A 17,737-nucleotide genomic window follows, 5' to 3' on the forward strand; every position below is an offset into this window, starting at 1 on the left:
CTGGACTCCAGCTTGGGCCAGTAACTTTCCACAAATAGGGGTTGTGGGCTTTGTTTGGGACAGCAAAATTCGAGGCACATGGCAGAAGATATAAAAAGACACCTCCATTTTGTCTTCATTTCCTGCTTCATTTCTCTGGACTGGATTTCTAACAAGGAAGTTCTAAACGAGGACTGATGACATGACCCCCAATCTGTTTGGGTGATTCCAGAGAGAATTTTGTAAGATAGTAGTGTATTCAGCTGTAATCCTGATCTATGAACACTGAAAATAATTTGTATGTATATGATCCTTTAATGATTCAATAACTCTCTCTTCTTTCTTTATTATAATTTTTAAACCTTTAGTTTTTAGCTACTAATGGATTGGAATCAGCATGATTATTGGGTAAGATCTGAGTTATATATTGACCTGGCTAAGTAGCTGATCCCTTGGGATTGGAAGGACACTATCTGATTAAATTGGTTTTCAGTAACCACTCATCATAAAGTCCAGCATCTGGTTGGTGAACCAAGGGTTTGAATGTCTAAGGAGACTGCATTTTTGACTTGTTAACCAGTGTGGTGATACAAAAGTTCACTTTTGTCACTGGCTTGGTATAATCCAATAATAGAATAACCAGACAAACAGTTTGGGGAGAGTCTGCCCTATTTCTCAGCAGTCTGTCCTGACTTGAGCATGCTCAGCTGTGTCCCATTGAGCCGGGGTGGAGGAGAAAGGAGTAGTTCTGGGTTCAGGTGACCTTTCTAGGAACATTTCTTAGAAATGCCTTATTATTAAGATATTGATATTTTATTCTTCCCTTTTCAATGGGAGTTTTACTTGCCTTGTTATAGCAAAGGGCAATTTTTGTAAATTGTTTGTGTATGTGCCTAAAGTTTTAGATGAGCAAAGCACACAAAACAACAGAACAATCTTTGCTCATTGCTTACAACGCTCACTGACATCGACACCAGTTTCTCTGCAAATAAAATATCATATTTTTTTTGGAAGCAAATTTAAACTTATTTTAGCCTGACAAACTGTGCCTATAAAATAGGCCTCTGTGATCTCACCTGTTACTAGACAGACACACTTAAAATATCACTAGAGATGTATAATCTAGCCCTAAGGTTAGTTCATATAAAACAATGCAAAGCAGTTTCAGTTCTAATGTTTTTATTAAAATTACCCAGTACACTTCCTGAAACCAATTATTGATTCCCGGTCTCTGTGATGTCTGGTAGGCAAGAAACAGTTTCAGCGTTCCAAACATACCAAATGAGTATATTAGTTTTAAGGCTAGGGTAAATTCTTCAGTCTCTGGCAAACTCCAGGACCATTTCAGTTCCATTAGGCCAAGATAGCCAGAGGCAGATTCTGATTTTGGTTACATCAATATAAATCCAGAGTCCTGTAACTGGCTTCAGTGGAGCAGCCCTGGATTTTCTCTGCTGTAACAGAGCAGAATCTGAACCTCAGACTCTCACCTGTGCCCAGGCCATTGCTTCTTCTGGTATATTGTTCTTTTTCTTTTACACTTTTCTATGGTGGAAAGTTGAACATCCTAGATTATCTTAACCTGCTCTATCACCCTTCAGCAGCAGCTCAAGCTCCTGACCAAGGCCTCATCTGCTCTTTCCTTCTCCCCAATCAACTGGCATCTCAACTGCTATTAAATTCTCCTGTCCATTGTTATTCTGCTCCCTAAAGGAGCATCAAAAATCTTTCTGTTGTTTAAACCATTCTACCTATAGGCAAGACATATCTCAGAAAGAGAGGCATTATACCCTTTTACATTCTCTCCACAGGATCTCCCACTTCAAGGTCGCAGTCATGGATAACATTTCCAGTATGTGCATTTGATCGCTAAATGTGTATACGGTCCTATAGACACTGACAAAATTCCCCATTGATTTCTCTTGTCAAGGTGATGTCTCTTTGTGACAGCTGCACTCTTTTGCAAACCAGCTGCTGAACAGCTAGTGAGGATGAAAGACTTGTCTACATCATCACTTCTTTTACTATATGTGTGAAAGAAAGTGAGATGTTGCAACATATAATAGTTTGGAACAGGTTCTCCCAGACACATTTAATCATTCCTCTGAATACTGTTTTCTGTTCAGATCTTAGAGTTTGAAGATTGTGGGAAGGAAACATACCATACAACAGCTATACTAAAGGTAAAGGTAGTCTCACTTCATCTACATTATAAAGTCTTGCACATAATCTTGCCCCCTTATCTCTGTTTTCATTTCCCCCTAGTCTTCCTACTACTACTTATGCTCTTCCCAATCCTCCCACCTTACTCCTCCCCTTATTTCCTTCTACTATCAGCTTTGTGCCCTTCCTCTACATCTTATACTTGGAACAGTCCTCCTACCTCATCTACCAATTATCTTCTATTTTCACCATCAAATCTCTTAAAATTCACTTGAAGAAATCCCTGCTTCCTTTTTTTTCAGCATTAAAAATCCCCCTGACCTCTTCTTTCTCTGTGTGTTTTCCTGTATTTGTCTTATTTGGAGTCTAAGCTCATGAGAGCAGAGAATGCAAGTTCCTCTGTGTTTGTAAACATACAGTGTAAATGTACAAGTCAGTAACAATACACTTCATAAAATTTCAAGTTTCAGATTCACATAGCACCAGGCAGTAGTGACCCCCTTCCCACTTTGAGTGCCTTATACCAGACTACATACTTCTCTTCAGGCCATCACTACTTGCTTTTACTATATTAAGCACAAGAGGGTTCACACACACTCATGGATACACTAAAGGCCCTTAGTTTAAAATTTTAAGAGGTATATTTCACAGCAGACCATCAGAAGTATAGCAAGATCACCAGCAAGGATATGAAGGTTTGCATGTAAAATTTCTAGAATGAAACTGGTTTCTTATTCAGATTTGTTTTTGTGTCTTGTCTTGTCAAGTCAAGCACAACAGGTGCTAGCTCAGTGGTTCTTAAACTTTTGAACTGGTGACCCCTTTCAAATAGCAAGCCTCTGAATGCGCCCCCCCCTTATAAATTAAAAACACATTTAAATATATTTAACACCATTATAAATGCTGGATGCAAAGCGGGATTTGGGGTGGAGGCTGACAGCTCGCGACCCCCCCCATGTAATAACCTCGCGACCCCCTGAGGGGTCCCAACCCCCAGTTTGAGAACCCCTGTGCTAGCACAATGTAAATGTGAAACCACCATTTATTAATATTTTAAATAAAAACCAAAAACACACACAACTCTAGGCCACTGTCATGAAAAGATGATGATCATAGGATCATAAAAATGTAGGGCTGGAAGGGACCTTAAAAGGTCATCTAGTCCAGCCCCCTGCACTAAGACAGGACCATAGCTAGACGATCCCTGACATGTTTGTTTAACCTGTTATTAAAAACCTCCAGTGAGGGGTTCCACAACCTCCCTTGGAAGCCAATAGCCCTTATAGTTAGAATTTTTCCCTGAGATTACTTCTTGTCTTATCTTCAGTGGACATGGAGAACAATTGATCACAGTCCTCTTTGTAATGGCCCTTAACATATCACTGTGACGTTCCCCTCTGGTGTTGTCTGGATGGGTGGTCTGCTAGGTCACTCCAATCCTTGACCTTGGGAACCAGCCTTACCCTGCTCTGCTGTGAGAACCCCCACTCCTGGGCTGTTCACGCACAGCCTCTGGCATGTAAGCTGCTCCCAGCTACTTACAACCGAATTATATTAGCCAATACCTCCAGTCCCAGACACAACCCTAGGAATCTCTGTCTTGCAATGTCCAGTTATGCCTGCTGGACGCTGCAAGCTTATATGAGTTCGTCAATTTAACAAAGAAATTGATATGTACCAGGCTTGTTATCCCAAGGGGCATCTCTGACACGCTTCAAACCAAACGCACTGCTTCAGGTAGATTAAACAAACAGATTTATTAACTATAAAGATAAATTTTAAGTGATTATAGGTCAAAGCATAACAAGTCAGATTTGGTCAAATGAAATAAAAGCAAAACACATTCTAAGCTGATCTTAACACTTTCAATGCTCTTACAAACTTAGATGCTTCTCACCATAGGCTGGCTGGTTGCTCTTCAGCCAGGCTCTCCCTTTGATTAGCGCTTCAGTTGCTTGGTGTGGTGTCTGTAGATGTAGGTGGAAGAGAGAGAGAGCATGGCAAATGTCTCTCCCTTTTATCATATCCTTTCTTCCCTCTTGGCTTTGCTCCCCTCCACACACACTTCAGAATCAGGTGAGCATTACCTCATTGCAGTCCCAAACTGACCAAAGTAAGGGGGTTGACTCATTCAAAGTCTAAGGCCTTGGCTACACTTGCAGATGTACAGCGCTGTGAGTTAAACCTGACTTCGTGCAGCTGAGTAGGAAAAGCGCTGCAGTCTGTCCATACTGACAGCTGCCCAGCGCACTGTCATGGCCACATTTGCGGCAACTGCAGCACTATTGGGAGCGGTGCATTATGGGCAGCTATGCCACAAAGCACCTTTTCCCATTCTGGCGCCGTGGGTTGTGGGAAGGGGGCGTGGGTGCGGGGCATTCTGGGTCCTGTCCCAACGCCCCGTGATGCATCGCTTTGCATCCCAGAAATCCCTTTGTTTCCGTTCACCTTTGGTGCCATCTTTCAACGGTTTCTGTGCAGCATGATCTGTCTGCAGGAAATGGAGCCTGAACTGCTGAGGCGTATGCTGACTTATCTCGCCAGCACGTCACGTTTGGTTGTTGAACTATTCCTTAAGATCCAAAGTGACAGTGAGAGTGAGGAGTCCGACGATGCTATCGAGCCGCGTAACGCGTGCAACACAAAATTGCTTGTGGCATTCACGGACATGCTCAGCACCGGGGAACGCCGCTTTTGGGCTCGGGAAACAAGCACCAAGTGGTGGGATCACATAGTCATGGAAGTCTGGGATGACGAGCAGTGGCTGCAGACCTTTCGGATGAGAAAAGCCACTTTCATGGGACTGTGTGAGGAGCTTGCCCCCACCCTGCAGCGCAAGGACACGAGATTGAGAGCTGCCCTGCCAGTGGAGAAGCGGGTAGCTATTGCAATCTGGAAGCTGGCCACTCCAGACAGCTACCGGTCGGTCGCAAACCAGTTCGGAGTGGGAAAGTCGACCGTTGGAATCGTGTTGATGCAAGTTTGCAAGGCCATTAATTGCATCCTACTCAGAAGAACGTGACTCTGGGTAACGTGCAGGAAATAGTGGATGGCTTTGCACAAATGGGGTTCCCTAACTGTGGAGGGGCGATAGATGGGACGCACATTCCTATTCTGGCACCACACCACCTAGGATCCGAGTATGTTAATCAGAAGGGGTATTTCTCTATGGTTCTCCAGGCGCTTGTGGATCACCGTGGGCATTTCATTGACATTAGCACAGGCTGGCCCAGAAAGATGCATGACGCACGCATCTTTTGGAACACTCGGCTGTTCAGGAAGATGCAGGCCGGGACTTTTTTCCCAGAGCGGAAGATCACAATAGGGGAAGTTGAAATGCCCATTGTGATCCTTGGAGATCCCGCTTACCCGTTAATGCCGTGGGTCATGAAACCCTAACACAGGGAGCCTTGACAGCAGCAAGGAACGGTTCAACTACAGGCTGAGCCGGTGCCAAATGACAGTGGAGTGTGCCTTTGGCCGTTTAAAGGGCCGCTGGCAATCTCTGTATGGGAAGCTGGACTTGGCCGAAAACAGCATCCCCACGGTTATATCCGCATGCTGTGCCCTCCATAATATTTGTGAAGGGAAGGGTGAAAGCTTCATTCAGGCATGGACCTCTGAGGTTCAACACCTGGAGGCTGAATTTGCACAGCCAGAGAGCAGGGCTATTACAGGGGCCCAGCGCGGGGCTGCAAGAATTAGGGATGCCTTGAGGGAGCAATTTGAGGCTGAAAACCAGCAGTGATATCTGGTGCCCTGCACGGGAGTGAAGCGCAGTAGTTCCAATCTTTAGGAATCAGTGTATGCTAAGCAGACAAGCAGACTTGCAGTGCCTGTTTATTTCCTGGGCTAAGGAGTCTTTTACTTTATGCAATACTAATGTTTTCAAAGCCAAAAAATCCATTTATTGAAAAGAAAAAAAATATATTTATTGAAAAGAAACAAGGGGGTGGAGTGGGGAACAGTACAATCACAGATTTGTGTATGTCCTGTCTGGTGTGCTGTGCAGTGAGTGCTGCACTTCAGGACAGCTATACTGCATGGTGATGGGGGTTGAGTGCAGCGGATAAGGGTCGTGGTTTTCAGGGATGGGTGGTGAAGATACTGGTGTTGGAGGCAGTGGGTGGCATGAAGAACACGGAAGTTGGGGAAAGTAGGTTGGAGGTGACAGTGGGGCACAACAGAAAGAGTTTTGGGACAAGGGCTGGGGGGTGGGGCGTTTGCAGTACTGCTCCTCTTTCTGCATGGCTACCAGCTCCTGGATAGCATCTGCTTGGCGCTCCAAGATGCTTATGAGCTGTGGAAGCAGAGAAAAGAACTGACAGAAGGGAACTGTAATGCATGACGTTTGTTAGCAAGAGTCAGGCTAACTGTAACCCTGATAACGCGAGATTTGTAGAAGCGAGGATTGTGTGAGGCGGGTGAGAAAGAGCTGTGTAAGAAGTTATGATGACCTCAGCATAGATAAAGTGTAGAAGACCTTGGGTAGATAAGGTATAGAAAATAATTGTATGTTGGCAAGAGTCAAAACAACTGAGGAAATGAGATATCAAGATGGCCTATGTATAAACAAAAATGCTGCTGTCCCTCATTATTTTTGTAATGAAAGGTATAAATGCTTGCTGTAATTAGTTATCAGGGAGAGACCTGTTTACCTCTCTCCCTCTGCACATGTGAGAGTTAATAAAACATCTGACTTGCTATACCTAAACAAATAGTGAGAACTCAGTTTTTCTCCGACAATTTGGGGGCTCGTCCGGGATGGCAACGCCCGCAGAGGCACCGGCAGCTGCTACGGATCGTTCCCCTTCGAACCCCATGGCGCCACAATAGAGGTAGGAGACCTTTTGAAATCTCTATTGGGGTGTCGGAGGAGGACTGTCCGTGGGGCCGTCTGCCCCTGTTGGGCTCACGCCATCCGAACTTATTGACTGTGCAGCAAGGTCAGATGCTGAGCGGCGTAATAGGGGAATTGTTTGCCGCCCCCTGTATGCATATGCTAGGTGCATAAGGTTTGCACCTGTGTTGAGGGGTTGTTACCGCCTCAAGAGGGGTTTTTACCGCCTCAAGTGATGCATCGAGGTACTTGGGAATAGTACCTGGAGGTACTCAGGAGTAGTACCTGGTATAAGGCCTTGGTGTGTGTGTGGTCTGTGTGTGTGTGTGTACACCAGTGTGAATTGAGTGTTACCGGAAGACGCCCAGAGTACTCTGCAAAGTCTTTTGGCTCGTGACCAGAACTACTCTAATGCAAGCCCGGTAACTAGAGGATCTTTTAGGAGATCCGACCCACGGTGGGCTAACTCGTCCTGGCATCGTCCGGCGAGGAGGCTACCTGGGTCTAGGAGTGTGTGAACCCATCTTCCCTCCCCTTTTCCTCTCCGTGTGAGCCACTGACAGTCTGATCATCTCACTGGATGCAACAGAGTAAGCGGCGCCGTCTCTCTGAGACTAGCCGACGCTCTTTGCTGAAGGGAGGTGTAGGAGGGTCGTGGCCATCCTCGTTAGTCTCTCCTGTGTGAATACCCTGTAGGGAGAGATCCTTAGTTTATGTGCCGCTAGCGCGGACAGGGCATCCTCCTCCCTGTGTGTGTGATTGGAAAATGGGTGGGGGACAGTCTAAGGATTCCCTCTCACCCACTAAGGGTACCCCAGCTTATTTCATGTACGTACATTATGGTACTAAAACCTGCAGGTATTTAGAGAATTGGAATCATTACACGCGTGAAAATTCATCTAAACAATGCCCACTAGAAGGTACCTTCAATCTAGATAAGATCATACATCTCAGAGGAGCTTTTAATCACAAAAAAGCCTCTGACACAAATGGGAGCAATTTGTCTATTGAGGAAAGGAACGGGTTAATTTGAAATTCAGCTTGGTCCAGAGATAAAGAGAAAGTTAATCTGCGTTCAAGGTCAAGAATCAATGCAGACCAGACTAAGTATAAAGAAAAACTGCTTTCGGCCCCAGCTGACTGTGAAAAAATATAGACATAGTCAAACCAAAGGCAATACAAGTTAAAGTGCTGAGATTACATTTGCAAAGCTTAACTGTCCAGTGAGATCCAACAGTCTGCCTTTGCGACCCTGGAGCTGGCGTGGTTTGGGGAAGCTGAAGAAGCCACAGGCAGCCGGCCTGGACTGGAATCACTGAAAAGACGCCCCAGGAGACCTCAGGGTGTAAAAGAACTGCCCTCCCAAGAGAGGAAGCAAGTTGGAGATTGCACAGCACCTTCTCTGAACGTTATACACAGACGTGGCCAGTCTGGACGTACGTGTGTGAGTATGAAAGTGTGTCTACTCTCAGCCGCAGTAAGTCTGAGAACCGGAGAGGGATTTAGCATTCCTCTTTCCACCCCGGCTGACCGGGAAGGGTGTCAGGTGGATCTACCCCAGTCGTAGCAGGACTGGGCAACAGAGAAGTTGGAGAAAAGGGAAGAGTTGTGTACTTGATAACTAGAATTGAGCAATTAAGAGCATAGATCATGAACCAGGCAGCAACTCAAACCTACGCCCAGGGCAAGTTGCAAGCCTTGAGACAGGACTTCCAGGCAGAAAAGGAAGCACTGGCTAAGCAAGTACCGGTCCTTCAGGGACTTGTCAGAATTTAACCATTTGTGTTTGCATATGCTGTAAGAGCAGTGTGTTTGCCACAAGAGAAAATTGAATAGTTAAATGCCAATGGGCAATGCGTTTTGCCCAAGTGGCAAGCCTCACGGGGCAGGACTTGGGTAGCCTTGTGAGTAAGAAGATAAAGAGAAGAGACCAGGAAGGGTGGGGGCTAGTTAAGAAGCCCACCCTCCTATCTAAATTGGTAGTGAAAAAGCTGGTGCCCATGGAAGGGACGGTTCAGCGAGAAAAGCAGGATCGGGCCCAAGCGGGCAGGCAATAGATAGAGAGATTGGAGAACAGGTTGGAAACTTTGAGGGCATAGTGGAAGGAAAGGAGTAAGTAATTATAAGCATGGGGATTTCAAATCCCCAGGATAATAATTGAAATGGTAAAATGTGTGTAAGACAGAGTCTTTGTACCAAGGTGCAAGGCTCTCCTTTCTTCTGCAGAATAAAGCAACTCTTCCTTATCCCTGTCTGGCTGTTATTGGCTCTCAGCTAGGTGGACCCGATATTTTGGTGACAGTTAATGGCGACTCCGGTTAATGAATTTCTGTCTTATACATTTAGGTGTTAGGTGTGTGGATGGAACTGAGCCTCTCATTCGTAATTCCTCAGAGTGGAAGCCATCGCGTGCAATGAAGCTCTGAGGTTGAATTGGGATCCTTCTGTCCCGTCCCCTGTAGCGGTCAGTATTAGTAGAAATTCCTGTAATAGGATCCTATTAGGCCATAATTCCCTCTGTTCTCTGTGTAATTCTCTGTTAGAGTGTCAGCAGGCAGATGGGTGGGTCTCTGGTAAAACTCTCTAAGGATAGCCCTTTGGATTATATGTTAAGTAAATGGCCTTTACCCGGTGTTCAGGAAAGAATAAAGATTTGAATTTGTTTTTGGGTAACAAAATAGCAGATAAAAGATCTGGTAAAAAGAGAGAGAAGGACAGTGCCCCTGGCTCTGTGTGGTCGAACTGTCACTTTACTAGGGGTGCATGGAGATTTTGTAAGCACAAAAGAAACAGTTACACCTTGTGTAGAAATTGATGTGGCTAGTGTTGTGGAAATTGAATTGTGGATAGGATGTGCATTTTCCCCAGAACATGTGCAGTGTATATTGTAGCAGAGGTAAAAGAAATGCAAACCTACCAATATAGGTTGTGTCGTCTCTTTCAGATCACTGGGTGTTTGAAAGCAGGAGTTAGAAGTAAAAGGCAATCAAAAGTCTGGGAAAGTTAATTGTGACTTTTTACATAAGAATTTTTAAGCTGTGGATAGCTTTGGATCTGGAAGCAAGCCAGAAAGCATCTGTATTAATGCAATTTTCTAACTAATAAGGTAGAAGCCACTGAAACCTGGGCTGCCTATGAAACAAATACAAAGAAATATGGGGTAATTCCTCTGTTTTGTCTAAAATCAACAAGAGTATGTGTGTATATAAAGGAAATATTTTAAGCAATGACTGACTACCCAGAAGGGGTAGACCTCTGTTCTTTTGTCTTTCAGATCATCAGAGAAAACGGATGCCAGCTGAACAGCATTCAATGTACCATGCATTTACTGGTACAATAGGAATTATTTTTGTGTTCTTTGTCCTGTCTTGTGGTGTTTGTCTTGTGGCCAGAATTGTTGGGTTTAATATTTTCATAAGACAGTCTAGTTCAAAATTAAATAGAAGGGTTAAATCAAAAAAAGCAGATACTTGTTTTATTCAACTTGGAATACAAAAAGTGTTTGGATAAATCAGGAAAATGTGATATACTAAAGTGTAATACAGTTGCTTAAGTAAGAAAAAAAAACTTCATTGGCCAGATTTTTTTTTAATTGAAAAAAATTGTTGTTAAAATTTGCATACCAACAGTCTTTGGAAGCAAGGACATGGAAGGTTAACCCACTCCCCATATTGCCCATGGGATCCTTCTGGCTACCTCAGATTTCTAGCCAGAGGGCTGGGGAGGGAGGAAAGCTATTGGACACCTGAGGTTGTACTGAGTGGACTCCTCAAAAGTGGGTGTGCTTGTCCTGGTTTGTTGGTCCAAAGCTCTGTAATAAAGTTATTTTACTGGAAGGGTGTACATGGCATACATTGAATAATAAGACTAATGTACTGTATAATGGCAATGTGTATGTGTTCATTGTTGGGAAAAGGTGTATAAGTGAAGAGTGGAAGTTTCCTTTGTAGGTTAAAAGAAGCCAAGAAGGGGAGAAGGAAAAAGAACAGAATGAGTTAACTGAGAAAAAATAGCTAGCAAGCTCAGTCCAAAGATAAGATGCTGGCACCATCCAAGGACACTGCCCACAGCTAAGACTTGGCTGATAGCCAAGAAAAGGGGGGCCTGAATGTGCCCAAGCAACTATGAGATCTGAAAAACACTGCCAGGCATTAATGAAATGTGTTAGGTTTCTTTTCTCACAGATAAAAGAAGTGCTACCCAAAGACCCTAGCAGCCCTGCCATTCATTGAAACAAGGAGACTGAGTCTACGTAAAGTCTATCAACGAAAGACTGCTTTGGCTCCACACTGGAAAGGCCCTTTCCAAGTCCTGTTAACCACCACCACCACTGTGAAGTGCCAAGGACTACCTGCCTGGACCCATGCTTCTCACTGTAAAAAGACCCCTCCACCTCGGGAGGACTCTCCGACTGATGATAAGCCTATTTCTCCTTCTAGCTCTGCTGTGTCTTCTGGACAGCAGGAAAAAGAAAGAAAGAAAAAAAAAAGACAAGGTGAAGTGCTAGTAACCTCTCCCTTGTCCACTGACAGACCTACTGTGCCTCTGGATTTTTCTAGAAGAAGCAAAACCATTACAGGGTGATGTGCTAGTAACCTCTCCCCTGTATGATGCTAAACCACACTGTTTCAGGAAAAGAGAAGAAGGAACACTTGCTTCATTGAAACCACAAAGTCCAGGGATTCCTGACTACAAGAGACATTAAGAACTGACCCTGGTGAAGAAACAAAGAATTATACACTGGCAGGAAGAAACTTGTGGGACCCATGCTTGGGAATGTGGTATAGTACTACACCAAAAAGAAATGTATTAGGATATCAATGAACTGTGATTAACACTACACTAGGGACTGTTAAATTTTCATTACCCTTATCCAGTTTCCAGATTACCTCTACATACGCAAATTGCTCACAGGGGGCTGCCATTAGATTAGCACAACAGAGGGCTTGGGTTATTTCTTCTAGAAAGAAGAGAGACTTGACCGGATCCCTGTGGGATGGGGCCAATAATGCAGTAGCAGTCTGGAATATTTTTAAGAACCAGGAACATGATGAGAAATTGGGCCAACTAGAGAAGGCCATAGGCCTTGTTTCTGGAGCACAACTAACCCAGGTACAGGCTGGAGTTGGTGAGTTACATGTTATTTCTGCCCTTAGTTCAATGACCCAGAAGTTGCTGACAGAGATGGTATTGAATATCACTGAGGCTGGGAAGGCATTGCAGTGGGATCTAGCATGCTCAGAGATTCAGGATTTCTTGAATGACCAGCTAATGGCCATTCGGAATGATCTAGAGCACCAGGCTTGGCCCACTGCCCTTACAGACACGTTAGGAGTACCATCTGATCTGTGGCCATGGAGACATACTTGGAAACTTTCTGGGTGGAAGTGTGGACGTTCTCAGTGCTCCTTCCAAGCATATGGACCGGTTCAGGGGGTGTGGGCTCCCACATACCGAATCCTGCCGGGTCCATGGGGAGGATGCATGTGGGATTGGGTAATTCACCGAGACATCTGGGAAATTAGACCTCCTGGTATGCCCAATCGATTTTTAGTCAGTGCTCCTGGGATTACATCTGACATTTGGGTGGGGTTAGGGAGTCAATGGACATTTTGGCCGTTACAACCCCCACAGCTTCAGTGTATCCGTAAACTGAAGCCAGGAGAAGTTGTTACTCTTCATGACTACATTTGCTGGGAGGGTAGGGGACAAGGAACTACCCTGACAGGACACTTATTTTTTTAAGCTAATGATAGCTGTGTGTATGTTAAAGCCACTACATTGCAAGACATACATTTTAATCTCACTACCACTGCAGGCAATCATATCATTTATTGGCCTGCAGATAGAGTTTTTCAAGTAGCCCTTAGGTTCCAGATACCCTTTAATTGGACTAGCTTACTATCTGATAGATTTCAAAATTTGCTTTCATTGTTACCTGAGATTCAGAAAATCTCTGAGGTACAAGGGCAAATTCACATGCTTCAAAATGTATATCAAGTAGAAAAGTATGCCTTTCACACTGCTTATAGAGTAGCTACCTTATGTACTAAATATGATGTATTGTGCTTTATGACAAAGGCTGTACAACAACCCCATTATAGTATTGCTATGGGAATGTTATTGCTTGTATTGTTATTAGTTAGTTTAGGATTATGTTATTGTTGTTGTAAAAGACGTAATAATAGTAATACCTTTCATGTTCATGCTAATCATGCATTGTCATTGCATCCAATCAAAACCCCTAAGGTTGAAGCATCTGATTTAGAATCAGAAGTCCAGGACTTGATGCAAATAGAGATTTGAGAATGTTTGTTGTACTAGAAGTACAAAAGGGGGGGTTGTGGAAGCAGAGAAAAGAACTGACAGAAGGGAACTGTAATGCATGACGTTTGTTAGCAAGAGTCAGGCTAACTGTAACCCTGATAACGCGAGATTTGTAGAAGCGAGGATTGTGTGAGGCGGGTGAGAAAGAGCTGTGTAAGAAGTTATGATGACCTCAGCATAGATAAAGTGTAGAAGACCTTGGGTAGATAAGGTATAGAAAATAATTGTATGTTGGCAAGAGTCAAAACAACTGAGGAAATGAGATATCAAGATGGCCTATGTATAAACAAAAATGCTGCTGTCCCTCATTATTTTTGTAATGAAAGGTATAAATGCTTGCTGTAATTAGTTATCAGGGAGAGACCTGTTTACCTCTCTCCCTCTGCACATGTGAGAGTTAATAAAACATCTGACTTGCTATACCTAAACAAATAGTGAGAACTCAGTTTTTCTCCGACAGAGCCTATCAGTGCTTTGCTGCCAGTGCGCGGTGCTTTGCCGCCGGTGTGCTGCATTTTCCTGGTGGATCCTGCTTTCTCTCTCCCTCCAGTTCTGTGCTTTCTCGTTCTCTTTAATAGATTGCCGCATCACTTCTTGCAGCATGTCTTCTTTGCTTTTTCACGGTCTCTTCCTGAGTTTTTGCAGTCTCTGAGCAGGCGATAAGAGGGACGGCTGAGGTCTCAAGGTTGATGCAGCTGTATAAGCAAAATGCAACATTTAACAGAGGCAGCATTGTTTATACCAGACAGAGTAATGATTCCCCCCGCACTTAAGGAGTAGAAAACACACAGGATCTACACAATAGCATAATTTTCCCGTCCGAAACAGAGCACACATATCCCACGGGAGCCTCAAAATGGTAAGGGGGACTGATTGTTTCAGGGCTGCACTGTCCTCTGGGTTTCTGTGCCTTGGGGAGAGCCAACAGCTTCAGAGGGCACCTACACTGAACACTGTCCCAACATTTCCACAGGAGTTCGTCTTGGACGATATCTTCTGCTGAGGGTGACCTGGGAAGCAAGGGAGGGTCTTCTACTGCAATGCGGCTTCCGCCCTGGCCCATATGCAGCTTGCCTGTGTGCAGCAATGGTCCCTCGCAGCACAGTGACGCGGACACATTAGCCTGGCTGGGACAAGGACCATGGTGGCTCTCCCGATAAACCTGTGCAAGCGCATTGCACATGTTCTGGATGAAACATTCAAGGAGATTACTGAGGCTGATTACCGCGATGTGATAAACCACATCAATGTACTATTCTGCATCTAGGCATGCATGCCTAACCCTCCTCTCCCAAAGAGCCCGCACCGAAAAAATTCCTTCCCAAAAAAAAAAACCCCACTTACCGGGAACCTGCTCTTCTGTTTGTCCTCCACCAAGTACCAGCCGCTGCGACTGGCTACCTTCCTCCTGGCTCGAGAAGAGCTCCTGGCTGCATGGCTCCAGGGATTCCGGGGTGTCTCCATCTGGCCCACCACCATCACTCCCGTTTTCCTCCTCCTCCCCCCCCAACACCGGCTCTGAAGTGTCCATGGTGGTGCTCGGAGTGGAGGTGGGGTTAACCCCAAGTATCGCATCCAGCTCTTTGTAGAATCGGCAGGTTGTGGGGGGAGCACCCGAGCGGCCATTTGCGTTGCAGGCTTTGCAGTAGGCACTCCGCAGCTCCTTCACTTTAATCCTGCACTGTAGGGCGTCCCAGTCATGGCCCCTTTCCATCATGTCCTTTGATACCTTCCCAAAGGTATTGTAATTCCTACGGCTGGAGCGCAGCTGGGACTGTACAGCTTCCTCCCCCCAAACACTGATGAGGTCCAGCAACTCGCCATTGCTCCATGCTGGGGCTCGCTTGGCGCGTGGAGGCATGGTCACCTGGAAAGATTCGCTGATAGCACTCCACGCCATGCCGGGCTGAGCAAACAGGAAGGGGATTTTTAAAATTCCCACGGAATGTAAAGGGTGGGTCACATGGTTGGTTACCTGAGGCCAGGGCAGTAGAGTTTGAACTGATGACCAGAGTGGCTAGAACAGGCATTGTGGGATACTGCCAAATAATTCTGGAGGCCATTCACTGCGCATTGGGTGGCCACACTGGCGCCGCAGCGCTGCAGTGGCAGTGCAATACTTGCTATTCCTCTCGGAGAGGTGGAGTACATGCAGCGCTGCAACCACGGAGATACAGCGCTGCAAATGCCTTGCCAATGTGGACGGGGAGTGAGTTACAGCGCTGGGGGAGCCTTTACAGTGCTGTAATTCGCAAGTGTAGCCAAGGCCTAACAGATCCTTTTGTTGCTGCCTAGGCCAGCGTCCTTTGTTCCTGTGAGGCTGGGCTGGGTTTGTCCCATATATGCCCTGATGAGGTGTGAACTGCCTCTCTGCTCTTGGAGAGTTTTTGCCTAGGCTTATTGTAAGCCATGAAGATACATTTTCAGCCTCATAACTACATACAGTAATGTTATAGGTTATAATTTCATGTAACAACGCTCAGTGCATGACACCTGACATGACAAACTTTGCATTGGAAACCACACCATCATTTTATAAGGACGAACATGGGGGTGCTGGGTGTTCCCCTGTGGTACAGAGCGTCACAGCACTCCCGTTAATACACCCCAGAATGATATTAGACTCTTTCACAGCTGCAACACATTGTTGACAAATTTATGATCCACTATCACCACCAGATCCTTTTCAGCAGCACTGCAGCCTAGACAGTTGTTCCCCATTTTGTAGTTGTGCATTTGACTTTTCCTCCTTAAGTGTCGGCTTTACACTTACTTGTCTTTATTTAATTTCACCTTACTGATTTCAAACCAATTCTCCAATTTGTCAAACTTGTTTTGAACTCTCCTCCTCGCCTCCAAAGTGTGTGCAATCCCTCTCACCTTAGTGTCCTCCATAAATTTTATAAGCATACTCTTCACTCCATTTTCCAAGTCATTAATGAAAATATTGACTAGTACCAGACCCAGGACAGACCCCTATGGGAAATCACTAGATAAGTCTCCCCAGTTTGACAGCGAATCATTGAAAAGTACTCTTGAGTATGGTCCTTCAACCACTTTTGCAGGGCCAGCTTTAGGAAGTGCGGGGCCCAATTCGAACATTTTCGGCTGGGCCCCGGCAGGGATGACTAACCAAAAAAAAAAAAAAACTGTAAAAAAAAACCCCTTTCATTTCTTCCATGTATTATTTACTTTCCATAACTATATAAATAATAAAATTATATATTATGTACATTGCATCATATATGCTGTTGATCGGTTATTAATGAGCTCCGTTTCACATGTGTGGATCCCCGCCACTCCCAGGGGGTGTGCACATGTGTGGGTCCAAGCTGCTCCCTGCCCCCCTCATTGAAGCAGGTGTGCAGGGTTACTGCCCTGGGAACTGCAGGGCACCAGTGGACATGGGTTTGGTTGGAGGCAGGACAGGGGATGACTGGAGGTAGGGTCTGGCTGCAGGCAAGGCAAGGGGTGTGTGGGGGTGGCTGGCTTCGGGCAGGGCCGCAGGGGGTGCGGCAGGGGTTGGCTGGAGATGGCATAGGGTGTGGCAGGGGCTGGCTGTGGGCAGGGGATGCAGGGCTGGCTGTGGGCAGGGCAGGAGGGGCGGGGCTGGTACGGGCAGGGGGTGCAGCAGAGGCAGCTGGAGCCCCAGCCCTTTAAATAGCCCCCCGACCCCCCCAGCTATCCCAGGGCTCTTGGGGCTATTTAAAGGGCCGGGGCGGTAGAGGCAGCGGGAGCCCTGGACTTTTTAAATAGCCCCCAGAGCCCCGCAGCCCTACCCCAGGCTCCAGCAGTGGGGCTCTGGTGGCAATTTAAAGGGCCTGGGCCTTTAAGCCAGGCCACCCCAGTACGGCACACCGGCTCTTGCTGGTACGCCGTACCAAGGCTTGGGCGCGGGGCCCCCTTAGGCACGGAGCCCGATTCAGGGGAATTGGTTGAATTGGCCTAAAGCCGGCCCTGCACTTTTGCACCCAGTGGATCCTAAGAATTCACCAGTGCCAACTGGCAAAGGGTTCACCGTTCCATCAGTAGCTCCTATGAGGCCCAACAAACTCACTACACCGAACACATTGCTGTCAGCATCTATCTATAAAGAATGTCATGTGAAGTATCAAATGAAAGCTGGTGACACACTGGTCATTAACATCACTGTGAAGTGCATGTATTAACACTATATAAGGAATTATGTATACCTACTAATATTAGGCTTTAAAGTCTATAACCAAACAAAAGGGGAAACAGGTTTCTTCCAGACCAGAAGGAATCTGTTGCATGTAGATTAAGCAGTGTGAAACAAGAACAACGGGAGCTACATTTGCATGTAAAATTGAAACAGGTTGATGGGGGGATGGGAACTCAACATGGTGCCAACACATTGGGAACAAAACAACAGGAATGCATTTCAAAGGACAACAAGGAAATCACCCC

The sequence above is a fragment of the Malaclemys terrapin genome, chromosome 11, assembly GCF_027887155.1.
Source record: "Malaclemys terrapin pileata isolate rMalTer1 chromosome 11, rMalTer1.hap1, whole genome shotgun sequence".
Lineage (NCBI taxonomy): Eukaryota > Metazoa > Chordata > Testudines > Emydidae > Malaclemys > Malaclemys terrapin.